Below are 23,749 nucleotides of genomic sequence, written 5' to 3'. Positions count from 1 at the left end.
ATAGGGTTAAAGGCCTTCCTTGCTCTCGATAATTCTGCAGAAAAGTCTTGAAATAAGAGCAGACGGTTGTTTTCCCACTGTATAGATCGAATCTTCCTGGAGGCGGACCAGATGGCAACTTTGTGTAAATAATTTAGGCACCTGAATAGTGTAACACGAGGGCGACCCTCTGGAGAACGGGGAGGAGGACCCACACGGTGCACATGCTCAATTACCAGATCTTTGCAAATATCGGCGATACCTAGAAGATTAGGGAGCGTTGTTTGGACAAATTGAGAAAGATTGTCCCCCTTCACCGTTTCCGGGAGGCCTACCAGCCGAATATTATTTCTTCTGGACCTGTTTTCTGCGTCGTCTAACTTCATCCATAATTGATAATTCTCTTTTTCAAGACGTTTAACACAGCCCTGAACATCAGCCATATCATGGCAGAGACCTCCAATTCTATTTTCATTAACAGAGACTTTGTGTGAGAGATGCTGCAATTGGAGCGAGATGTCTGAAACTGCTTTTGACAGCAATGGAGCCATAGCTTGTGTTATGGCCTCTGTGAGGTCAGCGTATGTAATAGGCGAGTCAGGAGAACGATCCATTGAAGGGGGACAGGAGAGTGATTGTGAAGCAATCAATTTTTTGGGAGCTGGAGAAGAGGGAGGGGTGGTAATTCCAGGGGCCATGGTGGAATTAGCTCTCCTTTTTTCCTGACGAATAGGGAGGGAGGAAGGTAGGGCTTTGGCTGCAGAATTGGAGGACAAAAACCGGTCCATCGGTAATAATAGAGATAAAGAAAATGGGGTGCTGTCGTATTAATAATAATTCACTGGTTTACAAAAGTAAGAAAGAGCATACGTGGAATCTGTGAGCCGTGGAAGCTGGTCCTGTGTATTGTGTTGTTCTTAGAAAGCCTTTGACATCAGCCTGAGGTGTGGTAATTGGCCGGCAATGGTGCATATAGGGTTAAATAGCAGTGACCCACCTTAGAATCTGCAGCAGGAATCAGATGTTTATCTGTAGGTCTCTGTAACTGCCAAGCAAGGTAGTGTACGAGCAAGCAGCAGGAGACTTGCACAGAAATGGCGCTGCTGCGGTTGCTATGGTTACCGCTCGTGATTCTGTGAGTGCCGTGACTGAGCTCTGCGGCTCTCGTTAGCGGCAGTGTTGTTTCCTAAGAAGGACTCCACAAGTGCGACTGCCTGTCATGCCGTGCTCAGCGGAGGAGCGGCCGCGATGATGTGCCGTCTGGCGGGGATTCTCCTCGGCGGGCGGCTCAGATGTAGAGCGGTCTCAGCCGGCGGCGGCTTGGTGCACGTAGGGGCGATGGGGTCAGGATAACCAGCGGCTTAGTGAGGCTGTTAAAACAGCCGTTATAGCGGTGCCGTGGTCGGGAAACACCGGAGCTGTGCTGTGATGTGTCCTCACAGCATGGAACCGGAACCGGAAGTCTTTTATAATTATTTTTAAAAAAAACACCACCTTCCACCTCTTTATAACAAATTATTAACTCTGCAATGGTGTTACTTTGAAATAAAACATGCAAAGATCTTAGGGTACGCTGCAGTTTATCACAGCGGTGTGATTGGGTCACAACTGCACATGCGCCAGCGCCGCAGTGCACCGCCGCGCGCCAGATGCCCGAAGACCGTCGCTGCAGTATGATCGCCTCTGCCTGATTGACAGGCAGAGGCTGTCGCTGGGCGGGACGCACTGGAGGCATTTGGCCACCGTTTCATGGGCGCGGTCCGGCCAATGCAGGTATAGTCGGACCATGTGGGGGGCGGGCCGCAGCGGCTGCGTGATGTCACACTCAGCCACTGTGGGCCGGGGAGCGACGAGTAGCTCCCGGCCAGCACGCTAAAGCTGCGCTGGCTGGGAGCTGCTCCTAAGGTGCAAAAGCATTGCCTCTGTGCAATGCTTTTGCACTTCTGCTGGGGGGGCTGGCACTGACATGCGGGGCGGGATAGTCCTGTGCTGGGTGTCCCCCCGCATGTATATGGACATAATCGTAGCCCTGCTAAATTTTGCAGGGCTACAATCAACTTGGAATGACCCCCATTATTCATAAGAGGTTGAAAAAATACAGGAATTTTGTAAAAAGGATTTGTTGATGCCAAGATTAGAAGAGAGGATCTAGTAAGAGATTATGGTAGAACAATTGTGAATCTGCTGTCAGTGTTAGGCACAGAGTCTGCGCATCTCTTGAACCTCTACTAAACTCAGTTTTCCTGGGAGGTCCCCCATCCAAGTACTGACCAAGCCCAACACTGCTTCACTTCCGAGATCGGACAGAGTCAGGTGTTTACAGTGTGGTATGATAGTAGGGGTGTCGTAACTCATTTCACTCTGGGATCACTGATGAGAGTTCACATAAACAGAAGGGTGGACTTCAGGTTGCCGACTGTCGGGATCCCGGTGCACAGTATACCGGCGCCGGAATCCCGATAGCCGGCATACTGACAGATTTTCTCCCTTGTGGGGGTCCACAACCCCCCTGGAGGGAGACGTGCCCGCAAGGGGCTCATTTGCGCTCGCCACACTGTCGGTATGCCGGCGGTCGGGCTCCCGGCGCCGGTATGCTGGTTGCCGGGAGCCCGGCCGCCGGCATACCATACTACACCCAAACAGAAGTGGCGAGTATAGAATAATTCAGAATCGGAAAAGATAAAAAAATGAACAAGTGGATCTGCTGCCAGCATTAGGCAGAGGTAATTGCGGTAGTGACACGTCTCTACCCTATACCACTGGATCGCTGGTGAGAGTCCAGAAATTCAGAGAGCAGAAAGTCACAGCCCATTAGGTTGGCAACAGTGTATGCACAATTAATTTCAATAGGATTCTAATTATAGAGAAAAAAAACACATCAATTGTGGCATCTCCAGACACTGTATATGGGGCACAGGAGAAGAAAAATATGTATACATATACAAGTAGCCATATGCCAACTAACATAGGGAAGAAAAAGATAGTAGTAAGGAAGGGCAGGCTATAATGTAATACATTTAAACGGATCTTATTAGCCTAACCCAACTGAACAATAAAATGTCCAATGTACTAGAAGAATGAATGCAACACTAGAACAGATTTCATAGTGCTACAAAAGGTAGCAAATAGAGTACTTTTGTGACATGGGCTAAATCAGTTATAAATAGAAAAAAAGAGGCAGCTTGATAAATCTATAAGAATAACCTAATGAATAGTCCCTATGTATATCGGCTCGTATAAGGGTTAAATCCCATGTATAATAGGTGCTGCAGAATTTACCTGCAGTCCGAATCTGAAGACTGCAGGTCTCACGGTGGTGGGGCTGGCGGAGAGCCAGAAGCAATATATGCTCATGATCCAGGAGACTGGTGGTGGTGAGGCCACAGTCCAAGTCTCAGGCTGGGCTGGAACAGGACTGTCAGAAGGCCTCAGAACATATACCCGTGGTCCAGGAGGCTGAAGGTAGCGGGACTGGCGGAAGACGCGTTTCACCCGTCACTCGAGCTTGATCACTTCCTGTAAAGTTAAAATATATGGACGTACTTTTAAAATATATGAACGTTTTTTCTTTCTCTCCCCATTTTAGAGATATGTACTGTATTTCTTTAAAAAATGTTGTCACTGACAAGGGTTTCTCTTGCATTAAACCACCCATTTCTGCCCGAATATACTATCCTGACAGAAAATGTTGTTGCTCACAAGGGTTTCTCTTGCATTAAACCACCCATTTCTGCCCGGATATACTATCCTGAATATACTCTTGCCTTGACTCTAGCTAAATAATTAATACATTATATCACTCTCACTATGTAGTACTGTACGATGGTATTTTGCCCATCATTTATATTTAAAGTCTTACCTGCTAGCTAATACATGATCATGATCTTTACTTACCTTTGGGTTCTTTATTATCATTTATTTCAGCCTAATCTATCATACATTTATTTTGACCTAGCTGAGCTCCAGTGTATTGGCTTTTGGTTACAGAGCTTAATTATAATCCTCTCTTATCTCAAATTAACTCTTTGTGGAAGGGTTGGATGGGTTTGGAGGTTTCATAGCTGGGTAGGTTGGCTGCCTTTAAAATGTAATTTTTTCCGAAACGTATCTATATTTTCCGCTCCGTACCCTATTAAGTTCCTCAGTCAGTTATTAGCCATATACATTGTACAATACTTAAATATTTTTGGAAGCAGAAACCTCCTAGAATAGCATATTGCAAACTGACCAGAGCACGGAAATTAGGCGGACTGGATGTTCCCGATTTACGAAGACGCCAACTAGCTTGTTTAGTGGCACAAACGAGCGACTTGTCTCTACCTGAATGTTTGAATCATTGTGTAGACTTTGAGAAACATAGTTACTCTTGTCTCCCCTCAACAGATTTGATGTGGATCCCGGCTCAGCAGAGACCGCTTCCACACAATACTTCTCCAGCTACAGTAGATTCACTCCATGCTTGGGATGCAGTATTAGTTTCCTCTTAGTCTATCTCACTGCCATCCCATCTTTAATTCTTACAAGCTCTCTCAGGTTTTATTTTAGATTTAAATCTTCTCCCCTGGAAGGCGTGTGGCATTGCTTCCATTGCTGATTTGGTGGATGGCACAATGATTACCCCTTTTAACTCGCTACAAAAGCAATGTAACCTACCCTCTAAAGAACTATTCTCGTATAGCCGTGTTGTTCACTGGTTGACCAATGCGATACGAACTTCGGGCCAAATACTCTTCCCCCCTTTTGATATACTGGCAAAAGTTTTGAAAGGTAATGCTAGAAGCTCTTTTAGATTTTGGTACACTGTGGCTCATTGGTAGTCATTAGAAACTAAGATGACTTCACAATTAAAATGGGAAGCTGATTTGAATTGCTCATTTACCCATCAACAATGGGAATCGATTTACCTCTCCTCACATTCTGTGTCTAAATGTAACAATCATATTGAAATACACTTCAAGCTGTTACATGGTCTATATTTCACACTGGTTAAATTACACAAAATTTGGCCTCAAATTTCGCAGCAATGTTAGGGAAATTGTGCAGGACTTAGGGATACTTTCCATATCTTCTGGTCCTGTCCTAAGCTCTGCCAACTCTGGAAGGATGTTTTTGATCTTGCTTCTAATATTTTACTTGTTTCTATCTCACCTTCACCGTCATTGGCTCTACTTCATGTTTAACCAGCTTAATTAACTACTACAGATCGCTATGTGCTGGGCCATATTTTTATTGCTACTAGAGCTGCAATAGCACAGGAATGGAAAAAGTTCTTCCCCTCCCTCCTTCATTAAAATCATATGCAAAATCAATCATGCTTTCCAGATGGAAACTTTGGGAGTAACCTCTTCGGTCAATTCCCCATTAGCTAAATGGCTAGCCAGGCAGCAATACTCAACATCAACTGAAGGAGCTAACTTATTCTCTAACATGGGGGTATATTTACTAAGGTCCCGATTTTGACCGAGATGCCGTTTTTTCTTCAAAGTGTCATCTCGGGAATTTACTAAGCAAAAATCTCGGCAGTGATGAGGGCATTCGTAATATTTTGGAAGTCCTAGGAAAAAATCACGAATCAATACACCATCGGTCAAATACGCCTGCAATTTGGTAGAAATCGGTAATTTACTAAAAAGTGCAAATCACAAACACTGCCGACAATAGCCAAACACTGCCGTGCTGAAATACAATTCGTGAAAAAGTGCTAAAAAAAACAGACCTGCTTTTTTATCCCGTGTTTGGATAGGCATGCAGGGATCCATGAGATCCGTGCATGTTTATCAGTGGGAAGGGGTCCCCACTCCTAAGCAAAACCAACCTCGGGCTCTTTGAGCCGGTCCTGGTTGCAAAAATATGGGGGGAAAAATGATAGAGGTTCCCCCATATTTAAACAACCAGCACCGGGCTCTGCGCTTGGTCCTGGTTCCAAAAATACGGGGGACAAAAAGCGTAGGGGTCCCCCGTATTTCTGAAACCAGCACCGGGCTCCACTAGCCAGATACATAATGCCACAGCCGGGGGACACTTTTATATAGCTCCCGGCGGCCCTGGCATTACATAACCAAAGTGGGAACTTTGTGGTCAGCGGTTGACCGAAAGTAACCTCACCGCTGATCACAAAGTTCCCACCATTGGTTACAATGGAGCGCATAGGCGCTACATTGTAACACTGCCGTGTGCCGCCTGGCATACATTACAGGAGCACACAGCCAATCAGGAGGGTGCCACAACGTGGCGCTCCCTGATTGGCTGATGGAACCCTCTTAGACTTAAGTCAGAGGGGGTTCCTGGCATTCGGGGAAAGGGGTCCCATGTGAAAACATGGGGCCCCTTTCAGTGCGAGGTCGGGTGTCCGTTTTTTTATTTTTACAAGTAGCTGGATTACAAATGGATTACAAGGAGAAGAGCCTTCTACCCTGGATTTTGTGAGTATATTTTTTTCCACAGGTACCCCATGGATTCTACATGGAGAAGAGGACCGACCCTCGTGTGAACATAAGGTAAGTATGTGTATATGAAGGTGTGTATGTATGCATTAAAGTTATACTTTCAAGGTGTGTGTCTTATGTTTTTATTGGGGTATTTTTTTAGTAGTTGTACTACAGGTACCAGCGGGCCCGGTTTTCCTCCGCATGCTGGTACTTGTGGTTCTCCAAGAACCAGCTTGCGGGGGAGGCTTGCTGGGACTTGTAGTACTGCTACTAAAAACAATATTCATTTTTTTACACAACGGCTATCAGCCTCCCATCCGCAGCCCATGGATGGGGGGGACAGCCTCGGGCTTCACCCCTGGTCCTTGGATGGCTGGAGGGGGGGGATCCCTTGATTGAAGGGGTCCCCACTCCTCCAGGGTACCCCGGCCAGGGGTGACTAGTTGGTTATGTAATGCCAGGGCCGCCGGGAGCTATATAAAAGTGTCCCCCGGCTGTGGCATTATGTATCTGGCTAGTGGAGCCCGGTGCTGGTTTCAGAAATACGGGGGACCCCTACGCTTTTTGTCCCCCGTATTTTTGGAACCAGGACCAGGCGCAGAGCCCGGTGCTGGTTGTTTAAATATGGGGGGACCTCTATCATTTTCCCCCCCATATTTTTCCAACCAGGACCGGCTCAAAGAGCCCGAGGCTGGTTTGGCTTAGGAGGGGGGACCCCATGCAATTTTTATTTTAACACTGTTTTTTTTTAAATAAAGGTGCACAATGAAGCCCAGCACGGATCTCTCAGATCCGGCCGAGATTCATTGTATTAAAGTCGGCAGTGTTTTACAAGTCACTCACGTAAAACACTGCCTAAAAAAACGAATGACATCGACATCGGTGAAACCGAAAATGCAGAATACGGCAGCTTAGTAAATTAGTCGTACTAAATTCAAAAAGTTGCATATTTACACTTTCAATGTCATTCGTGATTGAACTTTGACCTCAAACGGGAAAATACGAACTTTAGTAAATATACCCCATGGTGTGAGTCTTTGATTGTCAATAGATTTACAATGATTATCTTTCTTCGTAAAGGCTTTTATTTTTTATGATGTTACTGGGTGCTTGTGGCCCATATAACGTATAAAGTATTGTATTATGCTATACTCAGCGATAATTATATGTAAGTTTACATTTTGGTAATATGTATTTGGACTCCTTTCATCTTTGTTGGGTTTTTTTTGTATGCCTCTCCCTTCCCTTTTCTCTGTATCCCCCTTCCATGGTTAACGGAATTAAACTTTAAATAAAAACTATGTATGATAAAAATAAATAAATAGATGTTTAACTTTGCAACAAAGCATGCCCCGCCACACTTTATTCATTTAACATTAAAATTTTCATATGAGTTAAAATAGTGAACCAATACTTTTTACACTGCTATCACCACATTGCCTTGCAACATACTGCATATTGATGTATTAAAGGCCTAGTTAACCTAATTTTTTTTAAACTTGAACATTTTGGGCAACAGAATGTTTTGTTTGTTTTTACACATATGTCACTCTTTGTTAGCCCAACACATGTGAAATGATACCAATTTTTACAATTATCACACTCTGCCATGTCTTCATTTGGCTGATGTATATTACAAAGGCAATGTGTTGTAATTTCTATTTTTTTAAGAACGATGTTGTTTCCTTTTTTCAATGTTACATAAGGGAACATGGACATTTTTTTTCTCATCAATATGTTGTATTAAGTGTGCTCTCATTTTAGTTTGCACAAAACGTACCCGATTTAATTGCAATCCATTCGCTAGGGTGACAGCATTTGCAATTGCAAATGCACCACAATCAGTGAGACCGGTTTGTTTCTGGCAGCACACCAAATGAATGGAAAGCACATTATATTCTCCACTAAACTGTGGAGCATACAACAGTAACATTTGTTTTTTCAGAGTTTCAGCAATCATTGCTGGTACTATAGAATCATAAATAGTCACTGATTTATTTGAGCATTGAGAAATAACCCAGTGGTTGCCAATATAATGAATCTGAATAATATTATTATCCAAGTCTATCCTAGGAATCCTGTTATCGGCCAACAACAGGGTATCCAACAGACCACCACAAGTGAATTCTTTTAAAATTAGAAACTGACCAATGTTTATTATTTTGTCATGTAGCCACTCCTCTCCAGCTACTGCTTCTCTATCACCATTGTTTAGTTTTATTTCATTTATAATGGCCCATGTTGTGTCTGAATCATTTGTAATATTTTCAACAAGTACTTGTACAGAATGCCCCACATCTCTCAACATATCTGCTTTTGTACCCACCCTTTGTGAAGATGCATTTTTTGGGTTCCCATATTTTCTTTTGGGTAGCTGCTCTATGTTTTTCCAGTTATTTTCTTTTTTTTATTTCTTCCATCAGTGGTACTGTAGTCCTTCTATGTGTATGTGTTTTTGGATTTCTTCATGAACTCACTAAGTTTAGATTCCAAAACTGAAAGATATTTTTCTTCTCTTATAAGATAGACTGTATCTATTCCACGTTTTAAGGTCTGGACGCAATTTCTAATTAGTCTTTTTCTATTCGAAATTCTTCTTGGTGGGAAATCTGAATGTTCAGAATATTTAAATATAGGCATCAATTTATTCATGCAATCTGCAGACAGTTCTTCGCTTGCAACACCACTATCTAGCTCAGATTCATCCAAAAAACAGTTCATGTCTAATATAAACAAATCATGTTTGGAGTAGGAAGGTTTTAATTTGTCCCATCCCCATCCCTCGACAAATTAAAAAATGCAGCACATGTGCTTACATGGCAAGAGTAATTTTCTCCAATCTAAACAAGTACATTCAGGGTATTCACCACCCAAATTAACAGTGCAAAACTGTTCTGTATCAGACTCACTAATCACCTTGAAAATACCTTCCTCTTTATTTATACTGTACATGTCATGTTTTGTTCTTCAAGGTTGCTCTCCAATCTCTTTAACATGTGGCTTACAAAATAACCTGATCTATTTGAATATTTTCATCATATTTTCTGTAGTATTCAGAGGCATTACCAGGAAGTGAATAAGCCTGATGGTCGGGCGAAATGCATTTTCCCACGGGACCCTCACCATGGATCTAGAAGCCACCAGAGATTACCAGCAATTCTGATGTGAATCATAATCATTGGCTGCTTTTGGTATCGTTCAACTACTTTTTTTTTGTATAATCTGATTTTTATTGAAAGAAAATTAATTGCATTGAAATTACAATAAATATAATACACGTAGCATCATAGACTAGATTACGCCACATATGTTGCAACGAAGTTGTGCACTTCTAGTAGAGTATCCAACAAAATATTGTATTATTTTCATTCAATGCCAATATAGGCCCTCATTCCGAGTTGTTCGCTCGGTATTTTTCATCGCATCGCAGTGAAAATCCGCTTAGTACGCATGCGCAATGTTCGCACTGCGACTGCGCCAAGTAACTTTACTATGATGAAAGTATTTTTACTCACGGCTTTTTCTTCGCTCCGGCAATCGTAATGTGATTGACAGGAAATGGGTGTTACTGGGCGGAAACACGGCGTTTCAGGGGCGTGTGGCTGAAAAAGCTACCGTTTCCGGAAAAAACGCAGGAGTGGCCGGAGAAACGGTGGGAGTGCCTGGGCGAACGCTGGGTGTGTTTGTGACGTCAACCAGGAACGACAAGCACTGAAATGATCGCACAGGCAGAGTAAGTCTGGAGCTACTCTGAAACTGCTAACTCGTTTGTAATCGCAATATTGCGAATACATCGGTCGCAATTTTAAGAAGCTAAGATTCACTCCCAGTAGGCGGCGGCTTAGCGTGTGTAACTCTGCTAAATTCGCCTTGCGACCGATCAACTCGGAATGAGGGCCATAGTTCACAACTTAAACCATTAACTTTTTAGAGGGAAAAAAAAAGGAGAGAAAGAGGAAAGGAAAAAAAAAGAGGGGGAGCACCCTGGGAGGGGCACTAATTCCAAAATGTACACTGTGTCAGAAAAACCTTTATTGTATCATTGTTGATAGACACATAGTTTATAATTATCTTTAGTTTTAAAATCAAGCAAGGGAGACCAAGTGGCCTTAAATTCGGAGGCTCGGAATGTGGAGGAGAGAAGCAAATTCTCCATAATCATATAACTATCTATTCTGCGGAACCAGTCTTTTCGCGTGGGTGGGGAGGAGGATTTCCACAGGACGGGTATAACTGCAGGAGCTTCGTTGCTAATATGTTTCAACAGAGATTTCTTATATCTGGGTACTGAGAGTGAGGAATGACCCAATAGCCAGAAAGCAGGGTCTTCTGGCATTTGAACACTTAGTATCTCATTTGAGATCTTTATTACATCGTCCCAAAAGGGTCTTAAGCGTGGGCAGTCCCACCATATATGAATCATTGTACCAGTTGCTGAAGAGCAGCGCCAACATTTGTTTGAAGAAGCCGAAAACATTTTATGAAGAATAGAAGGATATCTATACCAACGGGTTAGTATGTTATATTGGGTCTCTCTAATTTGAATACATATAGAGCTAGCATGAGTTTTGAGAAAGATAGATTCCCATTCTTTCTGTGAAAATGTTAAATTAAGATCTTTTTCCCACGCGAGGGCAAAAGATTCTTTGGATTCAGATTGGGAAGTTTGTAGCATTTTATATAAAATAGAGATAGAGTGGTCTAGGGGTTGCGCAAAGCTTTTCAAACAGAGTTAACTCGCAAGCAAACGCCAAACGTTCAGGATTAGTTTATATAAAATGTCTAACTTGTAAAAATTTCCAAAAATCAGTCCGTGGGATGTTCCAATTCTCCCTAATCACGGAAAACTGCTTCACATGAGATGTTGCAATCAGCTGGCTGACCCTGAAAAGCCCTGCCTCAGTCCATCTAAAAAAAATGACAAGGGTTAAAACCTGGTGGAAACTCGTGATTAGCTAAAAAAGAGGTCAATGGGCCAGAAGGGGAAGAAATGGAGGGCATACGTCGTCAATTTTTCCAGATAGTTATGGTTGGAGTGATCGTCGGGTGAGGAGAGGAGAGTTTTGGAAGCTGGGGCAACCAAGGAAAAATCTCAGGGTGTTGTGACATACAAAACCCTTCAAGTATCACCCATTGCTTTATATCTCTATTCTTGGTCCACTCAAGCACTCTATTCAATAAAATAGCATAATAATAATTTTTGATATTTGGTAGTTGAATACCACCAGAACTAGTAGATCTAGAAAGAGTAGAGTAACCAATTCTGGGTCTTTTACGGAACCAGATAAACTGTTAAATCAGGCGCTGAATGGATTGGAACCATGAATTCGGGATAGAAATCGGCAGAGTTTGGAAGAGGTATAACAGTTTTCGGACAGTATTCATTTTAACTACATTAACTCTTCCCAGCCAAGACAAGTGTTTAGAATGCCATCTACTATAATCGTTATGAATTAGAGGTATTATTGGTGCAAAATTCAAGGTAAATAGTTGAGATGGGTTGTTTGTTAATTTAATTCCTAGATAAATAATGTAATTCGGGTTCCAAGAGAAAGGGAATGCTTGTTGAAGGCCCCTAATCATAGAGGGGGGAACTGAGATATTAAGTGCATTGGATTTAGAAAAATTTATTTTAAAATTAGATAGTTTACTAAAGGCATCAAATTCTCGCATTAGATGTGGAAAGATATGGTGGGGTTAGATATAACCGCTAGAAGATCATGAGCAAAAAGCGCCAGTTTGTATTCCTCCCCACCAATCTGGAGACCTGAAATATTAGTATTATTCCTAATTGCTCTTGCTAATACCTCAATACATAATACAAAAATCAAGGGAGAGAGGGGACAGCCCTGTCTTGGGCCATTACTAATACCAAAAGGGTCAGAAAGAGTACCATTAATTCTTACTCTGGCTGTGGGAGAGGTGTATAAAGCCATAATTCTATGAAGCGCGATAGGTCCCAGGCCCACATGCTCCAGCACAGACCTCATGAAGTCCCAGTTGATTCGATCAAATGCTTTTTCAGCATCCATTGAAAGCAATATTGTGGGCAATCATCTCTGACAAGCTAAGTGTATCAAATTCAAGACCTTGGTGGTGTTATCTTTAGCTTCCCTACCGGGGACAAAACCTACTTGATCCCTGTATATAAGGGAGGGGAGAAGGTTATTTAATCTAATAGCCATGAGCTTAGCGTACAATTTTAGATCAACATTCAAAAGTGAAATAGGTCTGTAGCTGGAGCATAATGCGGGATCTTACCCTTGTTTAGGAATTACTGTTACATGTGCCTCCAGGGACTGGGGAGAAAATGTGAGGTAGCAGAAATGGCGTTATAGGCACGAAGCAATAAAGGTGTCAAACTATCTTTAAATGTTTTGTAATATGCTATTGTAAAACCATCAGGTCCAGGGCTTTTACCCGATGGAGATAAAGAGATTACATGGTCAAGTTCATGAATGATGAACGGTCGCTCCAAAAGTTCTATATCTGTTGTTGAAATAGTAGGGTAATCCATTGCTAGTAAATAGTTCTGGTATCGTTGTCAGTGGGTTAGGATTAGTCGAGGGCTTCACTAAATTATATAGAGTCGAATAGTATTGTTTAAAACAAGATGCGATTTCTGGGGTTTTGGAGTGAGGAAGGTTATTTGTATCTTTCATTAAACTAATCAATGATGTAGAATGTTGTGTACGAACTGCACGGGCCAACAGCTTACCTGGTTTATTGCCCCATTGGTAATAACAATTTCGACATTTACGCATTGAGTGTATAGTTTTGTCAGGGAGCACTTTATTTAATTGGGCTCTAACTTCAGCTAATTTTGTGTAGAGCTCTCCAGATAGAGAAGATCTATGAGCTGATTCTAGGGTGTGTATCTATTGTAAAAGGATAGTTATAAGGGCTGTTTTTTGTTTTTTTCACATAGGTTCCCAGCTGAATCAGTTTACCCCAGATGACACATTTATGTGCCTCCCATACTATAATTTTGGACACCTCAGGAGTATCATTCAGTTCAATATAATCAGATAAGTTCTTTTCGAGCTCACCTTTACAATAAGCATCCTGCAAAATAGATTAATTTAAACGCCATGACCATTGACCCAAAGTGGAGGCCTGGAGTGAAAGAGTCATTGATATGGGAGCATGATCTGACCACGTGATTGGACCTATATCGGCATCCAAAAGAAGGGGAAGGTGTCGATGGCTTAAAAATAGATAGTCTAAATGGGGCTAGACCTGGTGGGGATGGGAATAAAAAGAATAGTCTCGAGTAGTGGGATGCAGAACCCTCCAGGAGTCGGCCAGCTGAAGCTCATGAAAGACTTTCCGAACTTGGGAATGCTTGCGCTTTGAAAATCTAGAGGCTGCATTAGAAATATCCACTGTGGGGTTCAGGGACCAATTACAGTCACCCCCTAATACAACAACGCCCTTCAATAGGGAATCAAATTGTGTCAGAAACAAGGCAAAAAAACGTGGTTGGGCTTGATTGGGAGCATATAACACAATAAAGGTGAAAACTTGTTGAAAAATTTGACAGTTTAACAAGAGTAGTCTTCCTGGAACCAGTTTGTGAACTACTATGTCTGTGACAAGAAGTTTCTTGGAAAATAAAATAGCTACCCCTTTCGTTTTACCATCTGGATTATTGCTAAAAAATGACAAACCTGTTTTAAAATGTGTTTCCTGGATTAAGCAGATCTAAGCAGTTTAGATCTTTTTTCAGGTATATTAAGACCTTTAACATTATATGAGGAGATTTTAATTCGATTTGGAGCACTCATGAGGTCCAAGTTAAGGGAGTCAGCAGCATGGTTCCCAGGGAGACTACTAAGAAAAATAAATAATCAAAATACAAAAAAAAAGAAAAGACACTTAAAACAAGGTAATACAAGGAAAGAAATTCTAACAATATTGAAACACCCGCCGTGGAGACCACGACCTAACTGTAGGATCACGGCTCCAAGAATTAGTAACATACTAAGCGGGTAAGGGGACAAGGGAGTCGTCATCAGGGGATGCATATATCAAATAGCAGATACAAATATCTAATTATCATTCACAGTAGAACATATAAGCATCTAGCACCTAAATATAGTGAATAACATATAAAAACCAAAACAACCATACTTGTAGAGAGAACTTAGCAAATATAGTAAATCTATCAAAGAACCAAGAGAAAAATGTAAAAGAGACCTCATCACCGCTAAGGAGCGATGAAACTCACACACTGGAGAATCTAGACAATAGAAAGAGGACCCAGTCAGGTATTGTCCGTATCCGAGGATACTGCGATAGTGGTTGGAGCATTCTTGGCATAACGGACCGTCTGCGAGGAGGTGCTTCTATGTTGGTGTTGAGGCAATTTCAATTTGCGGGATTTCTACCCCCCAGTCAGGAATGGTCATCTTTGGTAGACCCAGTGTTGCACATAAGGATGGTAAATCAGAAGAATTCTGTAGGAAGAGAACTTTCCCAGAATGTGAAACCTGTAGGTTAAAGGGGAACCCCCAGCAATATTTTAGTTGTTTGCAAAGTTCGTACGTTGTTAAAGTGTATGCCAGGACAAATCTTTATAAAGGAAGATCGGCATTCCATTAAAATCCACTCCATCCAATTGGCGCACCTTGCGCGTTATTTCTTCTTTTTGTGTAAAATAGTGCAAGCCGCAAATTACATCACGGGGTCGATCTGAGGAGAGTCCACGAGGTTTGAGAGCACGATGAGGTCTGTCAAAGACAATAGTCGTGTTTGGCTCGTTTTTCAATAATTCAATGAAAATCTTCGTGAGAGCATCTATCAGACCTGATTGTGGGACATCTTCTGGAAGGCCCCTTATGCAAATATTATTCTGTCTTCCCCTATTGTCCAGATGCTTCATTCTGTTTTGAAGAGAACGTATTTCCATGGTTTGAGCCGTTAGGATATCCTGTAAGGACCGGAAAAAGTGTATCAGAAGTATCTTGGGTTTCTTCAACAGCTGTCAGCCTGTCCGATAGTTGTGAAATGTCCTTCTTAACTGTTGCCAGTTCCTGTCTAATCGTATCCTGAAGATCCTGTTTAGTGGGGAGTGATTTAAGAAAAGTAAATATTTCTTTAAGTTCATTCCTCTCACAGGACGGAGGGAGGGTAGGATCACCTTTAGACACTAACTTAGACAAGGAAGAGGGAGAAGAAGAAGGACTAGCCGCCATTGACTCTTGATCAGTCTCAGCCGGTGTAGGTTGGAGAGAAGGCCTCATGGTCGTTTGAGATGAAGAATTCTTTGGTCGAGACATGTTACTTTTCTGTGAGGTTTTTTTTTGGTTCTGACCATAGTGTTGGAATAAAGCAATAAAAGCGTAGTTTGGTCTGGACCGTAGTGAGGAATAGGTGCAGAGCTACATAAGAATGCGTTTATTGAGCAACGACCCCCATCAACCTGGCATTAATATATCATTGAGTAAACTGCATCACATCAAGGCTTAGAGGATTATAACCTTCATATCTAACGTCATCTGCATTAAGCAAGTAGCCAATTCTCAAAATGTTTCCTGTCCTGCTAGTCTCACATACAGGGGAGCTGAGTCTGTGCTGTTAAAATAGCCACTTGTTCCTAGATCCCCTTCAGCTAGAGGACCTGGTACTGCACATTGATTTAGTCCTTTGCCAGGGCCACAACTATGGAGGGTCTCCAGAAGTATACAGAGGGATATAGCAGGGTGTGGGAGTCAGTAGAGGGGGTCACAGTGCGGCCCGTCACTCCTGGAAGTCGGCTCCCAGCGTATCTCTAAAATTTAGCCCCCTGCTTCTGATAAGGTATAGGCCGGACTTACCAGGGGCACCACAACCAGAGCTTAGAGCAGGCAGAGGGGGCCCAGGCACCTGTAGTCCAGGTAGGGCAGAGGGGCAGGACCATATCCACGGTCTGCAGCAGGAATCGGCCAGGTCTCTGGAGCTCCATGCCGGCCATGCGCCGCTTCCGGTATCGGCCAACTGCTTGAGGCCGCGGCTTCGCCGGGTGATGTAGGCCGCAACCGGCAGGGCTCAGCAAACAGGTCCCCGAGTTCCGTGAGAGGTGCAGGCAGCGTCAGCAGGGTCCCCAGCAGTTGGGTGAGGGAGCAGTGCCTCCGGTAGTGCATGAAAGGAGCAGGTAGGGCAGATAGTAGCAGTAGCTGGGTAAAAGCTGGTCTACTCCATTAGCCAGCCAGGCCACGCCCCTCATTTAACTACTGTTTTATAACCTATCCAAGTCTTTACTATGTAAGCACAGATGTGCTGTGCAGGCACAATAGCCATATTATATTACTGAGATGGTTAGAGGTATATACACGGTCATTTATTTACAGTTACACAATGGAAGACTACAGTCTCATTTTTTATTGCTCATTAAGTATCTCCTTATGCTCTTTATATATGTGTGATCCCTGTTACTCCCAACAGATCTGAAAATCTCTGTTAAATAAGTGCACTCTACATTCTCTGTTCTAAGGAGGTGAGAGAATGTACCTATCCTGTACTTAGCAAATTAACATAGTAGAAGCATACAATATGTATGTGAATCTGTATTAACACTGCAGAATCCTTACTTTTATGGTGTAGCAATACATATTTGTATTGCGCCTCAGTACTGGCAGGCAAGCATTTGCTATGCCCTGACTTAAGGATAGATCAGCGTATTATTGATCATATCCATACAGGCTGGCTGTAGCTTACTACCATTAATGGTTACATTGTACATGGCATGACTGTATAGACAATGTATTTCAATTCTCTCTAGCTGCACTTATTCGGTGAACTCTCATCTGTGATCCAGGAGTATTCACCTGCCTAACACAGACAGCAGATTCACCATATTGTATTTTCCTGATGGCTTACCTAGAATAATGCATTCTCTCTAAGTATCTGCATTTCTAATTCTGGTGCACTCTCATTAGTGTCTCATGGATTGAGTTCATTTGCTCTACTATCATACCACACCTAATATGTCTCGGCTGATCTTGGAAGCCAAGCGGTTTGGGCTTGGTTAGTACTTGGACTAGAAACCTCCAAGGAATACCGAGTGTTATAGAGATTTATTGAACCAAGAGGACGCTGCTACCAATTCAACACCAACAGCAGAAGCACCACTGTCTTCCTTCTCTACTTTTGCTATTTATATCCTCATATGTCCTGGAATCAGAATCTGCTTTCAACCAATTAGATGGTACAGTCAGTCATACGGTACCACTAAAGCTAAGGTGAGGCTCTCCCTAATGCCGATTGGCCCATTGAGGCCTCATCAATACAGTTTTATCTGTACTGGTCAGGGTGGAAGGTTGCAGTAAGAACCAATGGCTGCTTACCCCTAACTCATTCAACATTGATAGTGACCAGAACATATCCCAATTTTTCACATGATAATTGGGTGTGGATGTTCTTTGAATGATTTTTTCTTGGGAAAGAACGTCCAAATGTGGATTTAACTTGTACTGTTTTATGTTTTGTGTGTATGAGTAATTTAGGTATTGTTCCTAGCCTCTCTCTGTGAGACATAGAAACATTTTAATGATGTATTATTAAATGTTACGTTTTACTTTCTATACACTGTACACGGTATTTACCGATTCAACAAGAATGCGCCCACATAAAGAGTCTTCTATTTCTTCTTATGTTGCTTACATATTTTCTTCTGGCTCTGGGCGCACCACCAAATGGACTCACCAAATTGATACATGCTGTATTTATATTGTCCCATTTTGGTTAATCGTTGACTATCTATAATATCCTAACTGGTGCCTGTTCATCCCTGTTCTTTGTATTCAGAACACTGTAGATTGAGTTGGAGATACCTATATTAATAAAAGATTTAAAAAAAAAATTTCATAGCTTTAAGAACATTTAAACATTGTCATATTAATATTACCTGATTAATTGTATATAGATTTATATTGCTCTTTTTACATGAACAAGAAACTTGCCATATAACGAATGTAATACTTTGATTATTAATTAGTAAAATAAATTTAAAGTATCTTTCTAATCATCAGAATGTTCTGCCCTATAGACACACATAACTACTATATTAATTCGTCTGAGTTAATAATGTGTCAATTCCATATTATTTTTTTATTTTCACCTTTCAAATTAAAATAAATCGGAAATGGAGAGTGCCATAGCCAGCAGGAAGTGTGTCTTTTATGTAAGCCAACCAATGTCCACAGAGTCCATATGCTCTAATGCCGAGGACTGAAGAGCTCACAGTAACTAAGACAAAAGTCCACTGATCCGAGGAATAAACGCCATTCATGGAGAACACCTTAACTAAAAAAGCATACATCAGGCATTAGAGAAATCTATGAAAGAGGAAATAAATTTCGGAAATCTTAATTTTTTAAGAAGAATGCCTGTTGTCTAACAGACTTGCCTGCATAAAGGACCAGACCCTGGGTTAACATTGTATTCAAAACACCAAGTGAATGAAATCTTTAAAATCTGAGACCAAAATGTTTGCAGATTAGTTCTTACAGGCCTATACCATATTGATAGTGGGTACACACTTAACGATGTGTACCCACAATAAAGATAACGATGTAGTTGTAGTTCTTGTACAATTCAGATCAGTTCACAGTGAAGTGAACTATATAGTTCAATAATAACTATATGTAACATCAGTCTCCTGTTCTGATGAACAGGCAGCCCAACTATATAGACAGATTAAACTGCCTGTTCATCAGATAACCATCAACGATAACGACCGGTGGAGCTCGCCTTGTTATCATTATAGTCCGTACGCACTGAATGATATAGCTGGCTATATCGTTAGGTGTGTATGCACCATAAAAATGACCGACCTGTAGAACCCTTTAGCACACAAGACACATGTCTAAAGCCACCCTATGAAAGGTCCAGATCTGGAAGCAATCATGGGCCCTGAGACAAAAGATCTGAATGCAAAATAATATTCAGCGAGCATTGATAGATCTGCTAAATGTTACCATAGCCAATAGGTGTCAACCAGGATTGCCACCCTCCAACTTGTGGATGAGCTACATAGTCCACAAGATCGGAGCTAAGACATACAGGAGGTACAAACCTTATTGCCAAGGTGTTCACCTGTTATGCCCCAAGGTTCCTGGCATGGCAATAGCTATTACATGTGAAGAGTTGCCATAAATGGGGTGTGGTATTGAAAGTCGACAGTAACTAGGTCGACAATGTCTAGGTCGACCACTATTGGTCGACAGTAGCTAGGTCAACAGGGTGTCTAGGTCGACAGGGTCTTTAGGTCGACATGTTCTAGGTCGACAGGTCAAAAGGTCGACATGAGTTTTTAATGTTATTTTGGTGTCGTTTTCTTCGTAGAGTGACCGGGAACCCCAATTAGTGCACCGCGTCCCCTCGCATGGTGCCTTCGCTCCGCTACCGCTTCGCTCGGCACAGATTACCGTTCCAATCGTAGTCCACGTGGATCGTTAAGTATGAAAAGGTTAAAAAAAAAAGAAAAAAATTGTGAAAAACTCATGTCGACATTTTGACCTGTCGACCTAGAACATGTCGACCTAAAGACCCTGTCGACCTAGACACTCTGTCGACCTAGTTACTGTCGACCAATAGTGGTCGACCTAGACATTGTCGACCTAGTTACTGTCAACTTTCAATCCGGATCCCCCTTAAATGTCCATTAATTCCCACTGAATAACTAAGATTACAAAGGCACCCATTCGTCTAGATGTATGCCCTGGCTTTTGAGAGAGTACGCTTCCAAATTATTAACTCCACAACTGAAGAGTAGTGACATGGCTGACACTCTCCTCAGATGAGAAAGCTACTCCACTTCTTTATGTCACCATGACTGCAAGAGTCTCCCTTATGTTTTATTTACGTGACACCAGTCGCATCTTTATATTTACCTAGACCATAACATGCTGGAGAGGCACCTGAGCCAGGCAAGGAGTTGTGACTATAACTCAGATACTAGAAAGTCTATTAGCCACCTCGCTGAAACGTTCACCAAAGCTTTTATTTATTTAACAGGTTACTGCCTTAGAGCCGCAAAAACTTGTATTTGTGGTGAAGAGTATCCTGCACGTAATCACAATGAGGTACGGCCCATGTCTAAGAGAAATGCCTGGACCACAAGAGGGAAAGGCAAACCTCACGAGAGAGTCTGAATGCTTGTGTATAAAGCTAGTGTACGTACCTTTCCCACCGATACAAAAGTCAACATCTGAAGAGGCTGGAGTTTAAGTGGGCATACTGTTCCATGTCTAAATTGAAGACAAGCAAGCCCAAGATTTGTATGCAAATGTATTGACACTCAAAGCTGTTTTAAGTACTGCAAATCCTTCCCTGCAGTTCCATAATCCGAACAGGTTGGAGTAAGACCCACTGTACCATGTAATCGATCACGTCCCTACATGTTACATCTCCTGTGACGGATTAAAGAAGAATTTTTCCCATTGACAATCCCTCCATGGGAGTTTATGACATGTTCCATGACAATATAAGAAAATATAACCAGGCGCTAATAAATCATCACCATATCCTGGTGATCAAATTACTAGTATTAAAGTTTGTATACAGATAGTACTATGAGTAATAAATACTTACGCTGCAGGAGAGAGCTCGACTTGGGGTAAATCAAGTCAAAAAGAACCGGCACTTAAAAGTCTCCGGTAACACTAGAACACTAAACAAATCCCCTCTTGCGCTATAAATAATATGGTATGGCTCAAAAGTTCAAATAAAAACAAATTGATAATTTCATATAATCTATGTTTTTTATTACGTGAAAAAAAGATATATGTATATATATATATACTTTACAAATAAACTATTCGACCGGTCAATAAAATCACTAACAATGTCTTTGCATATCTAAAGGAGGTGGATCTAGGTAAACTCTGTGCACAGAGAATTAAAATTTTCAAAAAATATATAAAACTCAGTCCATATGTTGAAATATAAAACAAAATACCAGCTGTGATTTGCACCCTTGCTGTGTACTGAATTTCCTCTATAAGCTGCCACTCGGTATAAGGAGATGTTATTGTGCAAAAACGATCGCTCCACACTGGAGCCTTACGTGTAGCTTACACCGGTTGTTGTAACACGGGAGAATCCAATGCCAGACGAGGCGGTCTCGGGCTGCGGGAATGGCGCTGCACTGGCGCCTGCTGTGTTAAGTGTTTTACCCGACTTCCAAGCTCTATGAGTCCACACCTCTATGTGCCGTATGCAGACACCACAGTCGCGGTTATGTTCTCCCGATCTCCGGTTTGTCCACAGGTATTACTGCTAGCTGATTAGGTAATTTGGGGGTGCAAAGAAGGCTGGTACAAGGGTCCAATGATCTGCTTCTGACGCGTTTCGCTCCTCTCACAAGGGCTTCCTCAAAGAATGAGGTATAGGTATATATATATACATATATCTTTTTTTCACGTAATAAAAAACATAGATTATATGTTCCATGACAATGTCAAGAGACCGGGCAGGGATCAGAAGGCTGTATAGAGAAGGTAGATTTCCGATACCCGGGACTTGTAAATGAGTTATCATAAATTTAATGAAAATCTGATGGCCCATGAAAGACCAAATGGCAATTACTGTACCAACATTGAAAATGTTCCTCCCACAATGAAAGTGGTAGGAAACACTGGTGGTGGAGGCAGATAGGAACATGCAAATAGGCACCCTCAAAATCCAATGAGGCACTGAAATCCCCCACATTCAGTGCCAGTGCCTAATTCCATGCAGAATTTTTGTACTCAAAATAACACGGTGAGCTTTTTCATTTTGAGCATTGGCCAGAAAGAATTGTCTGCTTCTGTACCCATAATAAGTTGGCATAAAAGCCTTTGCCTATTTGAGAGATGGACTCCATTCATTTTGGTTCTAAAGCACTATGCTGTAAGGTATACCTATATGATACAATGGGAGCCAGCTTAGCCTCTGTAGGAGATACTATTTGGGTGATCAGCATGTTGTGTTGCCAGTTTGTTAGATAACTGCAACATTCCCTTTGAGAGAAGTATCCCAAGCCGTTTCTAATTGTTAATGGCCAAGTGATCCTCTGGTTATGAATATGCAGGACAATATGTGGACAAAGTACAGTGGTACAAATTCAGCAGTTATACAGCACTCAGGCACCCTCATACCCTGGCTGTCAGCACATGGTGTGGGTGGATTAGCAGCGCTTGCGTCCTATAGGACAAATAGAACTGCCCACTCAAATAAAAAATAAAAAATCTTATTCAAATCTTTGACTGAATAAGCATTTAACCAGGGACTGGAAGAATAAGCGTAACTATTTGATTCCTGGACTGCTCCTGCATATACACAAGGTTTTAAGGCATTTTTCACATGTGGCATGCAGAAAAAATAATTTGTGGAATATTTGACAAAAATCAGATTGGGTGTTAGAGGCATAGCAATGACACACACAGCATGAGATTCTACTGTCATCACATCCAAAAGCTTCAACATGGTCATCCCAGGGATTGAATTCATTTTAAAGTGTGAAAGCAAAATACCAAATTGGATCCCGCTCCTCCCAAGGATCAATGTAGCCTGTTTTGAAAGCAGATGAATATTTTCAACACATTTTGTGTCAGAGGTAGCGTGGCGAATGGTATTGACAAAGTTAATATTGTTCTATACGTTAACAGTTAATTTAACAGCAATTTTGAAATGTCATGATAGTACTTTTGGAACCAAAAGTGTCAGCATGAACAGACATTAGTGTAGCACAGGCAATTGTGGTTAGCTTGTAATGAAAATTTGAAAATAAAGACAGTACAAAGTATACTATATTGTGCACATTCTCAACAAGTGGCCAATGGCGTGTTTTCTACATGATATCAGCCACCTCCTGCATAGGGTGGTCTTCTGGTTGCCGAATGTCGGGATCCCGGCGCACAGTATACCGGCGCCGGAATCCCGACACCCGGCATACCGACACATATTCTCCCTCGTCGGGGTCCACGACCCCCCTGGAGGGAGAATAAATAGCGTAGCGCGCCACCGTGCCCGCAAGGGGCTCATTTGCGCTCACCACGCTGTCGGTATGCCGGCGGTCGGGCTCCCGGCGCCGGTATGCTGGTCGCCAGGAACCCGGCTGCCGGCATACCATACTACACCCCCTGTATGCATAGATAACATTATTGACTCTCCATAGCCATCTTTACTGTTAATAACATTTTATAACAGCCTCTGCATTAATGACTGATGGGGACTGTATCCTCTGGGATTAAGGACTGCTACCCTGCCAGCATCCTCCGTCAGGTACCGCAACATCAGCATTAGTTTATGGTATTCCTACAGATCATGGCCCATTGCCATGCAGAGGGCATGGTGTTAATTATTCAATGTGTGCTGCT

At 42.1% G+C, this 23,749-nt stretch overlaps 1 pseudogene; it reads right to left on the bottom strand.

Moving 5' to 3' along the window:
- Nucleotides 1-2,201: 2,201 nt before the first annotated feature.
- LOC134931569 (5S ribosomal RNA) lies at nt 2,202-2,320 on the bottom strand (annotated as a pseudogene).
- Nucleotides 2,321-23,749: the final 21,429 nt, after the last annotated feature.

Source organism: Pseudophryne corroboree, chromosome 5 (genome assembly GCF_028390025.1).
Source record: "Pseudophryne corroboree isolate aPseCor3 chromosome 5, aPseCor3.hap2, whole genome shotgun sequence".
Taxonomy (NCBI): Eukaryota; Metazoa; Chordata; class Amphibia; order Anura; family Myobatrachidae; genus Pseudophryne; species Pseudophryne corroboree.
Note: the sequence above shows the minus strand (reverse complement) of the source record. Positions and strands in the feature narration are given on the sequence as shown.